Here is a 16764-nt window from a genome sequence, read left to right on the forward strand (position 1 = left end):
AACAGCAATGTGCTAACGACTAAATCACTTGCTATAATGATAGAAACTTACAGCACAGAAGGAGAATGTTCACCCTGTCATCGCTGTGCGAGCTCCTTGAAAGGACAGACATCCTTAGTCCCAAATTCCCACTGATCCAGCTGGATTTTACTCAGGATTGGGAACAAAGAACAGCACAGGAACAGGCCCTTCGACCCTCGAAGCCTGCGCCGATCATGATGCCTGCCTAAACTAAAACCCTACGCACTTAAGGGTCCGTATCCTTCCATTCCCGTCTTATTCATGTATTCGTCTAGTTGCCCCTTAAATGCCGCTATTGTACCTGCTCCCACCATCTCCCCGGGCAGCGCGTTCCAGACATTCACCACCCTCTGTGTAAAAAAACTTGCCTCGCACATCTCCTCTAAACTTTTCCCCACGCACCTTAAACCTATGTCCCCCAGTACTTGACTTTTCTACCCTAGGAAAGAGCATCTGACGATCCATTCTGTCCATGACAATCATAATCTTGTAAACCTCTATCAGAAATCCACAGATTCACTATCCTCAGAACCTTGGTGACTTTTCACTGTCCAGCTCAGTGTTGCTAAGACTAACTACCCCTGCCCAAGTCAAAACTAGAAACCTGCCACAGACTGGGACATGTTGGCCACCTAATCTGTTTTCTTGGGCTAGTCATTCATATTTTAAACCCACTGAACTGTTATAGGAGCTTTGATATCTTTCACAGTGCTGGACAGTGAGATGCTGCATTGCCAGAGATTGCAGTCTTTCAGATAAGAGGTTAAACTGAGGCCTTGTGTGCCTTCTCAGCTGCTCACAAAAAATCCATGGAACAATTTTGGATAAGCACAGGGGTGTTTCTGCCTGCTGTCTGAGCCAATATTTATCCCTTACCAAATATTGCTAAAGTAGATTATCTGGTCATTAACACATTGTTGTTTGTGGGAGCTTGCTGTGTACAAAATGGCTGCTGGGTTCGCTACATTACAACAGTGACTACACTTTAGAAATGCACACAAGCTGGGATATCCTAAAATCATGAAAGGTGCCATATGAATGCAAGTCTTTTTGGACAGGATAACAGACAGGATAGAACTCAAAATAGCTGCTCGTGTTTTTGTACTGGGAGGCTGAAAATCACCAGCAGATGGCGGAAGACTCCACAATGTGCTGAAGTGTAGACTTACTCATTTTCCATTGGAATTGTTGCTCTGTCTGTGCAAGCAGCCTGGCTTTTGTTCTGAATTCAGTAAACTGCTAACTGAGTTACAAATGTCCAATTAGAGGGAGTTTACTTACAAATACAGAATACAGAGGATCAACAACATGGAGATGGTCACTTATTCTCCATGTCAGTCAGTGGTCAGCATTTCCAATGGAATGTGCTCGAAAATAAAAATAATGAAATAAAAAGAAGCAGCAGCGTGTTGCTTTTCAAGAAGTTTAGCAGAGGCCCCATTAGCCCCCTCAGGTGAAGGTAAAAGATCCCAGGGCACTATTTTACAGACGATCGGGAGAGTTCCCCCCCCCCCCCCCCCCCCCGCCACCATGTTGAGGGTAGCAGTAGAGGGTTGCTTTTCTGAGTGGAAGGCTGTGTCTAGCAGTGTTGATGTGGAGATGCCGGCATTGGACTGGGGTGAACACAGTAAGAAGTCTCACAACACCAGGTTAAAGTCCAACAGGTTTATTTGGTAGCAAATATCATAAGCTTTCGGAGCGCTGCTCCTTTGTCAGATGGAGTGGAAATGTTTCCACTCCATCTCCATCTGACGAAGGAGCAGCGCTCCGAAAGCTTGTGGCTTTTGCTACCAAATAAACCTGTTGGACTTTAACCTGGTGTTGTGAGACTTCTTACTGTCTAGCAGTGTTCCACAGAGATCAGTTCTGGGACCTTTGTTGTTCATAGTGTGTACAGGTGATTTGGAAGAAAATGTAGCTGCGAGGAATCGGAGGGGGGCGGGGTTGTAAGCTACTCTCTCCATTAGAGAGAGACAAGTGGTGAAATAGCTTGAGAGGCACCACTCCAGATCGAACATGGGGAAAGGCAGCCCTCCATGAATACTACAGGCAGTATGGGGATTGGGCCTTTGGCCATCTAGCCAACTTAGCTAACCAGCACTAAACAGCCAATGTTTATTCTTCAACTCATATCACAATAACAGACAGTCTGGCCAGGAAGACATTACTTTTGTGGCACCTGCAATTGCAAATAGCTTCCACGATTCCTAATTACCACAGTGACTACACTAAAGTAGTTTAGTAGTTGCAAAGAGCTTTGGGACACATCCTAAATTCATATAAGGCACTATCTAAATGATAATTGTTTCTTTTCTCTGGGATGTGGGTTCCAGTCTGCTCGAGGCTACACGAACGAGGCCTCCTGCCCTTTTGTGTTTATCTGTAAAGTCCCCGGATGAAGTGACCTCCCTTTTGTAGGATCCGATTCCAAAGTTGTGCAAACGGAGAGGAGTAAGAATTAATAAAGTCTGTCGATCCTCCATGGTGCTGCTCATAGTGTCAGGTGATGTAGTGGTACAGAATACAGTGGAGATACAACACACCTTGATGGCCACAGTATATATTCACAGATGCACTGTCTATTTAATTATATTGATATCATTCAATACTAAGTGTGTTTTATAGAAAGGAACAATGCAAATTAGTAAGATTTTTTAATGGTATAAGCAGTGTCCCATGTAATACGATCAAGGTTGAGACCAGTGACATTTTATTAATCGCAAAGAAAATTTGAAATCGCAGTTATTGAACAAGAGAATGAAACCACCAGATTCTACGGTTTTAAACACAGATTTTTACGATACCAACTAAATTTTGTAAACTGGCATTCTATGTGAAACTTTGTCGAATGCTTCCTTAAAATCCATGTGGACAACATCCACTGCATTCCCTTTATCAACATTCTCTGCAGTCCGCAAGAATTTCATAGAAGTGGCAATCAGCCAGTCAAATCCCACAGCTGCCTATTCAAAGAATCCAAGTGCATATCATGTGCTGTGGCCCAAACACAACACCACCACGACAACTGTTTACACTGTCAACGTGACCCTGTACACTGTCAACGTGACCCTGTGCACTGTCAACGTGACCCTGTGCACTGTGACCCTGTGCACTGTGAACGTGACCCTGTGCACTGTGAACGTGACCCTGTACGCCGTGAACGTGACCCTGTACACTGTGAACGTGACCCTGTACACTGTGAACGTGACCCTGTACGCCGTGAACGTGACCCTGTACTCCGTGAACGTGACCCTGTACACTGTGAATGTGACCCTGTGCACTGTGAACGTGACCCTGTACACTGTGAACGTGACCCTGTACGCCGTGAACGTGACCCTGTACTCCGTGAACGTGACCCTGTACACTGTGACCCTGTACACTGTGACCCTGTACACTGTGACCCTGCACACTGTGAATGTGACCCTGTGCACTGTGAACGTGACCCTGTACACTGTGAACGTGACCCTGTACGCCGTGAACGTGACCCTGTACGCCGTGAACGTGACCCTGTACACTGTGACCCTGTACACTGTGACCCTGTATACTGTGACCCTGTACACTGTGACCCTGCACACTGTGAATGTGACCCTGTATGCCGTGAAGGTGACCCTGTACACTGTGAACATGACCCTGTACACTGTGAACATGACCCTGTACACTGTGAACGTGACCCTGTACACTGTGAACGTGACCCTGTACACTGTGAACGTGACCCTGTACACTGTGAACGTGACCCTGTACACTGTGAACATGACCCTGTACACTGTGAACATGACCCTGTACACTGTGAACGTGACCCTGTACACTGTGAACGTGACCCTGTACACTGTGAACATGACCCTGTACACTGTGAACATGACCCTGTACACTGTGAACATGACCCTGTACACTGTGAACGTGACCCTGTGCACTGTGAACGTGCCCCTGTACACTGTGAACGTGACCCTGTACGCTGTGAACGTGACCCTGTACACTGTGAACATGACCCTGTACGCTGTGAACGTGACCCTGTACACTGTGAACGTGACCGTGTACACTGTGAACGTGACCCTGTACGCTGTGAACGTGACCCTGTACACTGTGAACGTGACCGTGTACACTGTGAACGTGACCGTGTACACTGTGACCCTGTACACTGTCAACGTGACCCTGTGCACTGTGAACGTGACCCTGTACACTGTGAACGTGACCCTGTCACTGTGACCCTGTACACTGTCAACGTGACCCTGTGCACTGTGAACGTGACCCTGTGCACTGTGAACGTGACCGTGTACACTGTGAACGTGACCGTGTACACTGTGAACGTGACCGTGTACACTGTGAACGTGACCGTGTACACTGTGACCCTGTACACTGTCAACGTGACCCTGTGCACTGTGAACGTGACCCTGTACACTGTGAACGTGACCCTGTCACTGTGACCCTGTACACTGTCAACGTGACCCTGTGCACTGTGAACGTGACCCTGTGCACTGTGACCCTGTACACTGTGACCGTGACCCTGTGCACTGTGAACGTGACCCTGTGCACTGTGAACGTGACCGTGTACACTGTGACCCTGTACACTGTCAACGTGACCCTGTGCACTGTGAACGTGACCCTGTACACTGTGAACGTGACCCTGTCACTGTGACCCTGTACACTGTCAACGTGACCCTGTGCACTGTGAACGTGACCCTGTGCACTGTGACCCTGTACACTGTGACCGTGACCCTGTGCACTGTGAACGTGACCCTGTGCACTGTGAACGTGACCCTGTACACTGTGAACGTGACCCTGTACACTGTGACCGTGACCCTGTGCACTGTGAACGTGACCCTGTGCACTGTGACCGTGACCCTGTCACTGTGAACGTGACCCTGTCACTGTGAACGTGACCCTGTCACTGTGAACGTGACCGTGTACACTGTGAACGTGACCCTGTACACTGTGAACGTGACCCTGTACACTGTGAACGTGCCCCTGTACACTGAGACCCTGTACACTGTGAACGTGACCCTGTACACTGAGACCCTGTACACTGTGAACGTGCCCCTGTACACTGAGACCCTGTACACTGTGAACGTGCCCCTGTACACTGAGACCCTGTACACTGTGAACGTGACCCTGTACACTGTCAACGTGCCCCTGTACACTGAGACCCTGTACACTGTGAACGTGCCCCTGTACACTGAGACCCTGTACACTGTGAACGTGCCCCTGTACACTGAGACCCTGTACACTGTCAATGTGACCCTGTACACTGTGAACGTGACCCTGTACACTGAGACCCTGTACACTGTGAACGTGCCCCTGTACACTGTCAACGTGACCCTGTGCACTATGAACGTGACCCTGTACACTGTGAACATGACCCTGTACACTGTGAACATGACCCTGTACACTGTGAACATGACCCTGTGCACTGTGAACATGACCCTGTACACTGTGAACGTGACCCTGTACACTGTGAACGTGCCCCGGTACACTGTGACCCTGTACACTGTGAACGTGACCCTGTACACTGTGAACATGACCCTGTACACTGTGAACATGACCCTGTGCACTGTGAACATGACCCTGTACACTGTGAACGTGACCCTGTACACTGTGAACGTGCCCCGGTACACTGTGACCCTGTACACTGTGAACGTGACCCTGTACACTGTCAACGTGACCCTGTACACTGTGAACGTGACCCTGTGCACTGTGAACGTGACCCTGTACACTGTGAACATGACCCTGTGCACTGTGAACGTGACCCTGTGCACTGTGAACGTGACCCTGTACACTGTCAACGTGACCCTGTGCACTGTGAACGTGACCCTGTACACTGTGAACGTGACCCTGTGCACTGTGAACGTGACCCTGTACACTGTGAACATGACCCTGTGCACTGTGAACGTGACCCTGTGCACTGTGAACGTGACCCTGTACACTGTCAACGTGACCCTGTGCACTGTGAACGTGACCCTGTACACTGTGAACGTGACCCTGTACACTGTCAACGTGACCCTGTGCACTGTGAACATGACCCTGTGCACTGTGAACGTGACCCTGTACACTGTCAACGTGACCCTGTGCACTGTGAACATGACCCTGTGCACTGTGAACGTGACCCTGTACACTGTCAACGTGACCCTGTGCACTGTGAACGTGACCCTGTACACTGTGAACGTGACCCTGTACACTGTCAACGTGACCCTGTGCACTGTGAACATGACCCTGTGCACTGTGAACGTGACCCTGTACACTGTGACCCTGTACACTGTGAACGTGACCCTGTACACTGTGAACGTGACCCTGTGCACTGTGAACGTGCCCCGGTACACTGTGAACGTGACCCTGTACACTGTGAACGTGACCCTGTACACTGTGAACGTGACCCTGTACACTGTGAGTGTGACCCTGTACACTGTGAACGTGACCCTGTACACTGTGAACGTGACCCTGTACACTGTGAACGTGCCCCTGTACACTGTGAACGTGACCCTGTACACTGTGCACTGTGACCCTGTACACTGTGAACGTGACCCTGTACACTGTGAACGTGACCCTGTACACTGTGAACGTGACCGTGTACACTGTGAACGTGACCGTGTACACTGTGACCCTGTACACTGTCAACGTGACCCTGTGCACTGTGAACGTGACCGTGTACACTGTGAACGTGACCCTGTACACTGTGAACGTGACCGTGTACACTGTGAACGTGACCCTGTACACTGTGACCCTGTACACTGTCAACGTGACCCTGTGCACTGTCAACGTGACCCTGTGCACTGTGACCCTGTACACTGTGACCGTGACCCTGTGCACTGTGAACGTGACCATGTACACTGTGAACGTGACCCTGTCACTGTGAACGTGCCCCTGTACACTGTGACCCTGTACACTGTGAACCTGACCCTGTGCACTGTGAACATGACCCTGTGCACTGTGAACGTGACCCTGTACACTGTCAATGTGACCCTGTCACTGTGAACGTGACCCTGTCACTGTGAACGTGACCCTGTACACTGTGACCCTGTACACTGTGAACCTGACCCTGTGCACTGTGAACATGACCCTGTGCACTGTGAACGTGACCCTGTACACTGTGAGTGTGACCCTGTCACTGTGAACGTGACCCTGTCACTGTGAACATGACCCTGTCACTGTGAACGTGACCCTGTGCACTGTGAACGTGACCCTGTGCACTGTGAACGTGCCCCTGTACACTGTGAACGTGACCCTGTCACTGTGAACGTGACCCTGTCACTGTGAACATGACCCTGTCACTGTGAACGTGACCCTGTCACTGTGAACATGACCCTGTCACTGTGAATGTGCCCCTGTACACTGTGAACGTGACCCTGTCACTGTGAACGTGACCCTGTACACTGTGAACGTGACCCTGTACACTGTGAACGTGACCCTGTACACTGTGAACGTGACCCTGTACACTGTGAACGTGACCCTGTGCACTGTGAACGTGACCCTGTACACTGTGAACGTGACCCTGTCACTGTGAATGTGACCCTGTACACTGTGAACGTGCCCCTGTACACTGTGAACGTGACCCTGTACACTGTCAACGTGACCCTGTACACTGTGAATGTGACCCTGTACACTGTGAACGTGACCCTGTACACTGTGACCCTGTACACTGTGAACGTGACCCTGTACACTGTGAACGTGACCCTGTGCACTGTGAACGTGCCCCGGTACACTGTGAACGTGACCCTGTACACTGTGAACGTGACCCTGTACACTGTGAGTGTGACCCTGTACACTGTGAACGTGACCCTGTACACTGTGACCCTGTACACTGTGAACGTGACCCTGTACACTGTGAACGTGACCCTGTGCACTGTGAACGTGCCCCGGTACACTGTGAACGTGACCCTGTACACTGTGAACGTGACCCTGTGCACTGTGAACATGACCCTGTACACTGTGAACGTGACCCTGTGCACTGTGAACGTGCCCCTGTACACTGTGAACGTGACCCTGTCACTGTGAACGTGACCCTGTACACTGTGAACGTGCCCCTGTACACTGTGAACGTGACCCTGTACACTGTGACCCTGTACACTGTGAACGTGACCCTGTACACTGTGAACGTGACCCTGTACACTGTGAACATGACCCTGTACACTGTGAACGTGACCCTGTACACTGTGAACGTGACCCTGTGCACTGTGAACATGACCCTGTGCACTGTGACCCTGTACACTGTGAACGTGACCGTGTACACTGTGAACGTGACCGTGTACACTGTGAACGTGACCGTGTACACTGTGAACGTGAACGTGTACACTGTGACCCTGTACACTGTCAACGTGACCCTGTGCACTGTGAACGTGACCGTGTACACTGTGAACGTGACCCTGTACACTGTGAACGTGACCGTGTACACTGTGAACGTGACCCTGTACACTGTGACCCTGTACACTGTCAACGTGACCCTGTGCACTGTCAACGTGACCCTGTGCACTGTGACCCTGTACACTGTGACCGTGACCCTGTGCACTGTGAACGTGACCATGTACGCTGTGAACGTGACCCTGTACACTGTGAACATGACCCTGTCACTGTGAACGTGACCCTGTACACTGTGACCATGTACGCTGTGAACGTGACCCTGTACACTGTGAACGTGACCCTGTCACTGTGAACGTGCCCCTGTACACTGTCAATGTGACCCTGTCACTGTCAATGTGACCCTGTCACTGTGAACGTGACCCTGTCACTGTGAACGTGACCCTGTGCACTGTGAACGTGACCCTGTCACTGTCAATGTGACCCTGTCACTGTGAACGTGACCCTGTCACTGTGAACGTGACCCTGTACACTGTGAATGTGACCGTGTGCACTGTGAACCTGACCCTGTGCACTGTGAACATGACCCTGTGCACTGTGAACGTGACCCTGTACACTGTGACCCTGTACACTGTGAACGTGACCCTGTACACTGTGAACGTGACCCTGTACACTGTGAATGTGACCCTGTACACTGTGAACGTGACCCTGTACACTGTGAACGTGACCCTGTACACTGTGACCCTGTACACTGTGAACGTGACCCTGTACACTGTGACCCTGTACACTGTGAACGTGACCCTGTACACTGTGAACGTGACCCTGTACACTGTGAATGTGACCCTGTACACTGTGAACGTGCCCCTGTGCACTGTGAACATGACCCTGTCACTGTGACCCTGTACACTGTGAACATGACCCTGTCACTGTGACCCTGTACACTGTGAACGTGACCCTGTACACTGTGAACGTGCCCCTGTGCACTGTGAACATGACCCTGTGCACTGTGAACATGACCCTGTACACTGTGAACGTGCCCCTGTGCACTGTGAACATGACCCTGTGCACTGTGAACATGACCCTGTACACTGTGAACATGACCCTGTACACTGTGAACGTGACCCTGTCACTGTGAACGTGACCCTGTCACTGTGAACATGACCCTGTGCACTGTGAACGTGACCCTGTCACTGTGAACGTGACCCTGTCACTGTGAACATGACCCTGTACACTGTGAACGTGACCCTGTACACTGTGAATGTGACCCTGTACACTGTGAACGTGACCCTGTACACTGTGAGTGTGACCCTGTCACTGTGAACGTGACCCTGTCACTGTGAACGTGACCCTGTACACTGTGAGTGTGACCCTGTCACTGTGAACCTGACCCTGTGCACTGTGAACGTGACCCTGTCACTGTGAACGTGACCCTGTCACTGTGAACGTGCCCCTGTACACTGTGAACATGACCCTGTACACTGTGAATGTGACCCTGTACACTGTGAACGTGCCCCTGTGCACTGTGAACGTGACCCTGTACACTGTGAACGTGACCGTGTACACTGTGAACGTGACCGTGTACACTGTGACCCTGTACACTGTCAACGTGACCCTGTGCACTGTGAACGTGACCGTGTACACTGTGAACGTGACCCTGTGCACTGTCAACGTGACCCTGTGCACTGTCAACGTGACCCTGTGCACTGTCAACGTGACCCTGTGCACCGTGACCCTGTACACTGTGACCGTGACCCTGTGCACTGTGAACGTGACCATGTACGCTGTGAACGTGACCCTGTCACTGTGAACGTGACCCTGTCACTGTGAACGTGACCCTGTGCACTGTGACCCTGTACACTGTGACCCTGTACACTGTGAACGTGACCCTGTGCACTGTCAACGTGACCCTGTCACTGTGAACGTGACCCTGTGCACTGTCAACGTGACCCTGTCACTGTGAACGTGACCCTGTGCACTGTGAACGTGACCCTGTACACTGTGACCCTGTACACTGTGAACGTGATCCTGTACACTGTGAACGTGACCCTGTACACTGTGAACGTGACCCTGTCACTGTGAACGTGCCCCTGTCACTGTGAACGTGACCCTGTCACTGTGAACGTGACCCTGTCACTGTGAACGTGACCCTGTCACTGTGAACGTGACCCTGTCACTGTGACCCTGTCACTGTGAACGTGACCCTGTCACTGTGAACATGACCCTGTACACTGTGACCTTGTACACCGTGACCCTGTACACTGTGATCTGTACACTGTGAACCTGACCCTGTACACCGTGACCCTGTACACCGTGACCCTGTACACTGTGATCTGTACACTGTGACCCTGACCCTGTACACTGTGAACGTGACCCTGTCACTGTGAACGTGACCCTGTCACTGTGAACCTGACCCTGTACACTGTGACCCTGTACACTGTGAACGTGACCCTGTACACTGTGACCCTGTACACTGTGAATGTGACCCTGTACACTGTGAACGTGACCCTGTACACTGTGAATGTGACCCTGTACACTGTGAGTGTGACCCTGTACACTGTGAACGTGACCCTGTCACTGTGAACGTGACCCTGTACACTGTGAACCTGACCCTGTACACTGTGACCCTGTACACTGTGAACGTGACCCTGTACACTGTGAACCTGACCCTGTACACTGTGAACCTGACCCTGTGCACTGTGAACGTGACCCTGTACACTGTGAACGTGACCCTGTCACTGTGAACCTGACCCTGTACACCGTGAATGTGACCCTGTCACTGTGAACGTGACCCTGTACACTGTGAACCTGACCCTGTACACCGTGACCCTGTACACTGTGAATGTGACCCTGTACACTGTGAGTGTGACCCTGTACACTGTGAACGTGACCCTGTACACTGTGAGTGTGACCCTGTACACTGTGAACGTGACCCTGTACACTGTGAACATGACCCTGTGCACTGTGAACCTGACCCTGTACGCTGTGAACGTGACCCTGTACACTGTGAATGTGACCCTGTCACTGTGAGTGTGACCCTGTACACTGTGAGTGTGACCCTGTACACTGTGAACCTGACCCTGTACACTGTGAGTGTGACCCTGTACACTGTGAACATGACCCTGTACACTGTGAACATGACCCTGTCACTGTGAACATGACCCTGTACACTGTGAACATGACCCTGTCACTGTGAATGTGACCCTGTACACTGTGAACGTGACCCTGTACACTGTGAACGTGACCCTGTACACTGTGAGTGTGACCCTGTACACTGTGAACGTGACCCTGTACACTGTGAACGTGCCCCTGTGCACTGTGAACATGACCCTGTGCACTGTGAACATGACCCTGTACACTGTGAACATGACCCTGTACACTGTGAACATGACCCTGTACACTGTGAACGTGACCCTGTCACTGTGAACGTGACCCTGTCACTGTGAACATGACCCTGTGCACTGTGAACGTGACCCTGTCACTGTGAACGTGACCCTGTCACTGTGAACATGACCCTGTACACTGTGAACGTGACCCTGTACACTGTGAATGTGACCCTGTACACTGTGAACGTGACCCTGTACACTGTGAGTGTGACCCTGTCACTGTGAACGTGACCCTGTCACTGTGAACGTGACCCTGTACACTGTGAGTGTGACCCTGTCACTGTGAACCTGACCCTGTGCACTGTGAACGTGACCCTGTCACTGTGAACGTGACCCTGTCACTGTGAACGTGCCCCTGTACACTGTGAACATGACCCTGTACACTGTGAATGTGACCCTGTACACTGTGAACGTGCCCCTGTGCACTGTGAACGTGACCCTGTACACTGTGAACGTGACCGTGTACACTGTGAACGTGACCGTGTACACTGTGACCCTGTACACTGTCAACGTGACCCTGTGCACTGTGAACGTGACCGTGTACACTGTGAACGTGACCCTGTACACTGTCAACGTGACCCTGTGCACTGTCAACGTGACCCTGTGCACTGTCAACGTGACCCTGTGCACCGTGACCCTGTACACTGTGACCGTGACCCTGTGCACTGTGAACGTGACCATGTACGCTGTGAACGTGACCCTGTACACTGTGAACGTGACCCTGTCACTGTGAACGTGACCCTGTCACTGTGAACGTGACCCTGTGCACTGTGACCCTGTACACTGTGACCCTGTACACTGTGAACGTGACCCTGTGCACTGTCAACGTGACCCTGTCACTGTGAACGTGACCCTGTGCACTGTCAACGTGACCCTGTCACTGTGAACGTGACCCTGTGCACTGTGAACGTGACCCTGTGCACTGTCAACGTGACCCTGTACACTGTGACCCTGTACACTGTGAACGTGATCCTGTACACTGTGAACGTGACCCTGTACACTGTGAACGTGACCCTGTCACTGTGAACGTGCCCCTGTCACTGTGAACGTGACCCTGTCACTGTGAACGTGACCCTGTCACTGTGAACGTGACCCTGTCACTGTGAACGTGACCCTGTCACTGTGACCCTGTCACTGTGAACGTGACCCTGTCACTGTGAACATGACCCTGTACACTGTGACCTTGTACACCGTGACCCTGTACACTGTGATCTGTACACTGTGAACCTGACCCTGTACACCGTGACCCTGTACACCGTGACCCTGTACACTGTGATCTGTACACTGTGACCCTGACCCTGTACACTGTGAACGTGACCCTGTCACTGTGAACGTGACCCTGTCACTGTGAACCTGACCCTGTACACTGTGACCCTGTACACTGTGAACGTGACCCTGTACACTGTGACCCTGTACACTGTGAATGTGACCCTGTACACTGTGAACGTGACCCTGTACACTGTGACCCTGTACACTGTGAATGTGACCCTGTACACTGTGAACCTGACCCTGTACACTGTGACCCTGTACACTGTGAACGTGACCCTGTACACTGTGAACCTGACCCTGTACACTGTGAACCTGACCCTGTGCACTGTGAACGTGACCCTGTACACTGTGAACGTGACCCTGTACACTGTGAACGTGACCCTGTCACTGTGAACGTGACCCTGTACACTGTGAACCTGACCCTGTACACTGTGACCCTGTACACTGTGAACGTGACCCTGTACACTGTGAACCTGACCCTGTACACTGTGAACCTGACCCTGTGCACTGTGAACGTGACCCTGTACACTGTGAACGTGACCCTGTCACTGTGAACCTGACCCTGTACACCGTGACCCTGTACACTGTGAATGTGACCCTGTACACTGTGAGTGTGACCCTGTACACTGTGAACGTGACCCTGTACACTGTGAGTGTGACCCTGTACACTGTGAACGTGACCCTGTACACTGTGAACGTGACCCTGTGCACTGTGAACCTGACCCTGTACGCTGTGAACGTGACCCTGTACACTGTGAATGTGACCCTGTCACTGTGAGTGTGACCCTGTACACTGTGAGTGTGACCCTGTACACTGTGAACCTGACCCTGTACACTGTGAGTGTGACCCTGTACACTGTGAATGTGACCCTGTACACTGTGAACATGACCCTGTCACTGTGAATGTGACCCTGTACACTGTGAACATGACCCTGTACACTGTGAATGTGACCCTGTACACTGTGAACCTGATCCTGTGCACTGTGAACATGACCCTGTACACTGTGAACATGACCCTGTACACTGTGAACGTGACCCTGTACACTGTGAACCTGATCCTGTGCACTGTGAACGTGACCCTGTACACTGTGAACGTGACCCTGTACACTGTGAGTGTGACCCTGTACACTGTGAATGTGACCCTGTACACTGTGAGTGTGACCCTGTACGCTGTGAATGTGACCCTGTACACTGTGAGTGTGACCCTGTACACTGTGAGTGTGACCCTGTACGCTGTGAATGTGACCCTGTACACTGTGAATGTGACCCTGTACACTGTGAGTGTGACCCTGTACGCTGTGAATGTGACCCTGTACACTGTGAATGTGACCCTGTACACTGTGAACGTGACCCTGTACACTGTGAACCTGATCCTGTGCACTGTGAACGTGACCCTGTACACTGTGAACGTGACCCTGTACACTGTGAGTGTGACCCTGTACACTGTGAATGTGACCCTGTACGCTGTGAGTGTGACCCTGTACGCTGTGAATGTGACCCTGTACACTGTGAATGTGACCCTGTACACTGTGAATGTGACCCTGTACACTGTGAACCTGACCCTGTACACTGTGAACGTGACCCTGTACACTGTGAACATAAGCCTTTGCACTGTTGCTATGGGCAGGAGGGGGATTAATTTAAATAGCACTAAATTCTGCTCTCATCACCCATCTGTAAACAGAAAGGTGTTTTTATTACTTTCTTTCTTTTTACGTGGTGGCATAGATCCCAACTCCTTGGTTTTGGTGTGATCCAATTATCTGTTGATAATATCGCAGCAAATTCAAGATAGGATGAATCCAAAATATGTTGTCTGCTCCACTATGGACATTGTCCACTCCACTATCAGCATTGCCAACTCCACTTTCGACATTGTCCAATCTGGCAATCTCCAGAGCAGAGTTACAACAAGCTCATGTGCAGCCATCTCCCAGCACTATCCCGCTTTCCAACTTTGTGGAGACCTGTAAGGAGAGAAAAGAGCTGACATTTCGAGTCCAGGTGACCCTTTGAAAAGCTAAAAGGCATAGAAAGTGGGAGATATTTATAGTGCAGGGTGAGGGAATGATAGATGAATCATAGCCACAGAAACCAGGGGAAAAGACCAGAAAGAATAAAGACACAGAGAGAATAAAGGGTGTGAATGGCCAACCAGCAGAGAAGTTGTAAGCTGTGACAGATGGAAATGTTGGGGGGTGGAGAGGGGGCGGGAGGAATGGGACAGAGATAGAATGTAGAAAAGTGAGGCAGAGGGGGGTGGGGAGAAACAGTAAGGGGGGGGGTGATGAAATAGGGGGAAGGAAAGCGTCAGGGGGGGAGAAAAATGAAGAAAGACCATAAAGAAATAAAATAGAATGAAAACAAAGGGGGCCAAGGTGGGGTAGAGCAAACCATCTGAAGAAATGATTGAAGAAAAGAATCTTCAAATGATTTGCTCTACCCCACCTTGGCCCCCTTTGTTTTCATTCTATTTTATTTAATTTGTTTACTGTTCTCTACCTTTTATTTCTTTATGGTCTTCTTCATTTTTCTTCCCCTCCCCCCCTCCACCCCAGTCTTTCCTTTACCCTACTTCATCCCCCTTTCCTTACCGTTTCTCCCTCCCGCTTCCCCTTTTATACATTCTACCTCTGTCCCATTCCACCCCCCAACATCTTCATCTGTCACAGTTTACAGCTTCTCTGCCGTTTGGCCATTCACACCCTTTATTCTCTCTGTGGACAGCCATTAGCAGCCTTTTCCCCTGGTTCCTATGGCTATGACTCATCTTCCATTTGCTCTCCCTGCAGTGGAAATATCTCCCACTTTTAGCTTTGACAAAGGGTCATCTGGACTCGAAATGCCGGCTCTTTTCTCTCCTCACAGATGCTGCCAGACCTGCTGAGATTTTCCAGCGTTTTCTCTGTCAGAACAGGTAGCCTGGCCTTGATTTAATACCACAAAGAAAGGTGGTGGCAGTACAGTGGAAAGAAAAGAGAGGTGGGTCAGATAGTGAATTAATGTTAGTCTGTGCCCACCCACGTCCCCCTCATCCCAAACCACCTTTTCCTTCCTGAAACTTGGAAGGAACAAGCAGCTGGTTTTGCAAGGACACAGATAGTCACAGACCTTCTCCATATTGATCTAATACAAGACAAGTATTTAAGAAAGGGCTTAGCTATGGGTCAGACTGTAGACAGTTCTTATTTTTCCAGAAAGTTCTGCGTATAGCTGCAGGACTCACATTTCCCCTGTTTCTTCAATTAAAAAAACATACTGACACAGACCTAAGCTGTTGCTGGCCACAGCTGTTCCCCAATCCAGCAGAGCAGCTGCACAAAATAAACTTGCAAACCTACAATGGCCTCAGGAGCTCCTTTCCTGGCCAGGATTCAGGCCACACATCAAGGCCAGCTCCACAGAAACACAAAGCCAAGGGTGGGTCTATGGAATGTCACCAACTAGGCCCAAAACCCCTTCCAATTAGCAGCTAAGTGAATGATGATGTTCTTGCTTTCTGACAAAATGTGATTTATTCCAAACATAATAAACTCCCGTCAAGATATTTTTAACCAATGGAATCTGGCTCGGTCTTTGTAGAAATGTGGGACACTACAAAGTCTCCAAACCACACAATCAGTGAAAGCTATTTTAAGGGAATATGGAACTAAAGCATCCTCTGATTTGACCATTTCAGATCAGTTACCTTTCATCATTGACACAGCAATCCCACCGTAACTCATGAAGTGAAGTACCTTGGAATGTTTCAGAATCACTTTTACCTTTGCCCTCTTTCATTCCTCTTCCACCATCACTAAAACAGCTT

General features: G+C 50.5%; 1 protein-coding gene across 1 annotated transcript in view; it reads left to right on the top strand.

Annotated features, from left to right (window-relative positions):
* vwa8 (von Willebrand factor A domain containing 8) overlaps positions 1-16764 on the top strand; it is a 375899-nt gene that overhangs the window by 271799 nt on the left and 87336 nt on the right. The window lies entirely within an intron of this gene.

This window comes from Mustelus asterias, chromosome 17, assembly GCF_964213995.1.
Source record: "Mustelus asterias chromosome 17, sMusAst1.hap1.1, whole genome shotgun sequence".
NCBI classification, from domain to species: Eukaryota; Metazoa; Chordata; class Chondrichthyes; order Carcharhiniformes; family Triakidae; genus Mustelus; species Mustelus asterias.